Raw genomic sequence first — 3,052 nt, 5'->3', positions numbered from 1 at the left:
TGTTTGAGGGGTTTTTAAAAATTTGCTGAATGCACCTTTTCTTGGATTTCAGACACCATATTAAAATTTGGTTTTGAGTAAGACTGGTATTGTGATTGTCTGGGTAGGTGCTTACTGCTTTGGGAAAGGTGAAATAATATTGGGTGGTGGACCAGGTAGGCTAAAGATTAGGGCTCTGTAGCTACTTTGAGTCTTATCTCTAGACAAAATGATCTTGACCCTTTTCTTAATTTTACCCAGTCAGTCAATACATATTTATTAAGCACCCACCATATGCTAAGCACTGGGGATACAAAAAAAAAAAGGCAAAAGACAGTCCCTGCCCTCAAGGAGCTTACAGTCTAATAAAGGGAGACAGCATGCAAACAATTATACAAAGCCTGCTACAAACCAGATAAATAGGAGATAATTAAGAGGAAGACTGCATTAGAATTAGGAGGGGTTGGGGAAAGCTTCCTGTAGAAGGTGGGATTTAAGGAGCCCAGGTTGTGAGCTAATCTAGGAACCAAATTATCCTAATCAGGCTTGAATATTTCCATCTGGTGACCTTCCCTCTGGCTCTGTATCTTTTAGATAAGTAATAGGGACTACTGCAATCCTAGTCTTTTTCCTGGGCTGTGTTGGAAGGCAGGAGAGGCCAGGCAGGACGGGCATTCTTAATTTCTGTTCTACAAGTACCAAAATGTTGTTATATGTTAATTACATTTCAAAGTGATGCCTTCCTTTGGGAGGGGTCCAGTAAGAGCTAACAAAAATAGGGAATATTTAAGTAGTGCTTACTATGTGCTAGGTACTGTGCTAAGCACTTCACAATTATTTATTATCTCCTTTGTTCCTCAACAACACCCCTGGAAGTTTGGGCTATTGTGATCCCCATTTTACAGATGAGGAAACGAGGCAAGCAGGTTAAGTGACTTTCCCAGGGCGATGCAGCTAGTAAGTATCTGAGGCTAGATTTGAACTCTGGTCTTCTTGACTCCAGGCCTAGCATCTAATCCACTCTGCCACTGAGTTGCCTTCACAAAAAATCTCTTGCATTGTTTCTTATGTCTCCACTCACACCACTAGGACCTCATCACCTTGACTATTACAATAAACTATTTTTTAAAAATTAAATGTTCTTTTTCAATTATCAAGCGTTTCTTTTTTCCTTTTCTTTGAAAAAAAGAAAAGAGGGAGAACATTATAAAATGCAAAACAGATAATTTTGATTACTCTAAATTGAAAAGTTTTTGCCCAAACAAAGCCAATGCAACCAAGATTAGGAGGAAACCAGAAAACTTGGAAAGAATTTTTACAATCAGTCTCTCTGATAAAGGCCTCATTTCTAAAATATATAAAGAACTGAGTCAAATTTATAAGAATACAAGTCATTCCCCAACTGATAAATGGTCAAAGGACATGAACAGGCAGTTTTCAGATGAAGAAATTAAAGCCATCTATAGTCATACGAAAAAATGCTCTAAATCACTATTGATTAGAGAAATGCAAATCAAAACAACCCTGAGGTACCACATCACACCTATCAGATTGACTAACATGACAAAATAGGAAAATGATAAATGTTGGAAAAGATGTGGGAAAATTGGAACAAAATGCATTGTTGGAGTTGTGAAATGATCCAACCATTTTGTGGAGCAATTTGAAACTATGCCCAAAGGGCTCTAAAAATGTGCATACCCTTTGACCCAGCAATAGCACTTCTAGGGCTATATTCCAAAGAGATCATACAAATGGGAAAAGCACCCAAAAATATTCATAGCAGCTCTTTTTGTGGTGGCAAAGAATTGGAAATTGAGAGGATGCCCATTGTTAGAATTAGAAGGGCTTAAGTTTCCACAGATGGAATAATGCAGGGATTTAAAGAACAAAGGTCCCAGGAGGTGGTACACTGTAGGTGGGCTGGGCTTGACCAATAGGAAGTAAGTGGATTGTTCCAAGAAGACCCCAAAATCAAGATAGGACTTGAGCCAGTTCAGACCAGTTAGGGTCAACCTGAGGACACCTGAAAAATGTTAGTGCGCCTGCTTAATGAACTTCATTACTATTATCTGACACACCCCGCATAAAATTGGAACCTCATTAACGAGTCATGGGACGTATGACCAAGGGAGGGGGAACATACTTGAGCACATCAAGGGGAAACATGTAAGGAAAGGTGTAACCTGGGAAGGGTTGGACCAATCCCGGCCTGGGAGGTTTCCCTCGCTGAATTCAACTGCATAAAAGCACACTTTCCCTTGCACTCAGGGCCCACCCCTCCTGAAGAGGGGTGGAGCCTGCTTCTGGCCAGAAACGTCTAAATCCTCTGGACTTTTTTTTTTTTTGGAGGCAACAGCCTAACACCAAAATTTTTTATTGTATTAGGTCACTATAGGGGGTGGGGCCTTGGGCCCTTACTGCACAGCTTGCTCACTGGTGCCACTTCCAGAGTCTTGAGGCTTTATGACCTCTGGCAGTTCTGGAGGGCTGGAGAAGGACTCAATGCGCAATGTTTCAAATACATCATCAGCTCGAAAGGCCAGCCCCACAGTGGCTGGTGCTTGAGGCCTGGCTGTCTGACTTGTGAAGCCACACTCGCCCAGGGTCTTACTGTCACCCAGCAGCTGGTCATCCTTGTAGAGCCGCTGCTCATCCGGGGGCCTCTTGAGGATGCCTTCCACAATGCGCTTCAGTTCAAACACTGTGCTCGACTCCTTCACATCTGTGAAGATCGTTGTCTTGTGGTGCCAGATCATTAGGAACACATCCATCTCGGGGTCTAGCTTCCCTCTCCCACCAATCAACTGCCCGGCGCAGTCTCCTGGACTTTCTTTATAATAAATTTTCTTGATACTAAATTTTTGGTGTCAAGCCTATTTCTAACACCCATCAATTGGGGAATGGCTGAACAAGTTGTGCTATGTGAATGTAATGGAATACTATTGTGGCATAAGAAGTGATGAGCAAGTGGACTTCAGAAAAACCTGGAAAGACTTGTATGAACTGATGCTAAATGAAGTGAGCAGAACCAGGAGAATGTTGTACACAGTAGCAGACATGGTGTGCAATG

General features: G+C 41.9%; 1 pseudogene; it reads right to left on the bottom strand.

The window, feature by feature from the left end:
* Positions 1-2,340: 2,340 nt before the first annotated feature.
* On the bottom strand, positions 2,341-2,771 carry LOC110204239 (elongin-B pseudogene; annotated as a pseudogene).
* Positions 2,772-3,052: the final 281 nt, after the last annotated feature.

This window comes from Phascolarctos cinereus, unplaced genomic scaffold, assembly GCF_003287225.1.
Source record: "Phascolarctos cinereus isolate Bilbo 61053 unplaced genomic scaffold, phaCin_HiC Scaffold_154;HRSCAF=723, whole genome shotgun sequence".
Classification (NCBI taxonomy): Eukaryota; Metazoa; Chordata; class Mammalia; order Diprotodontia; family Phascolarctidae; genus Phascolarctos; species Phascolarctos cinereus.
Note: the sequence above shows the minus strand (reverse complement) of the source record. Positions and strands in the feature narration are given on the sequence as shown.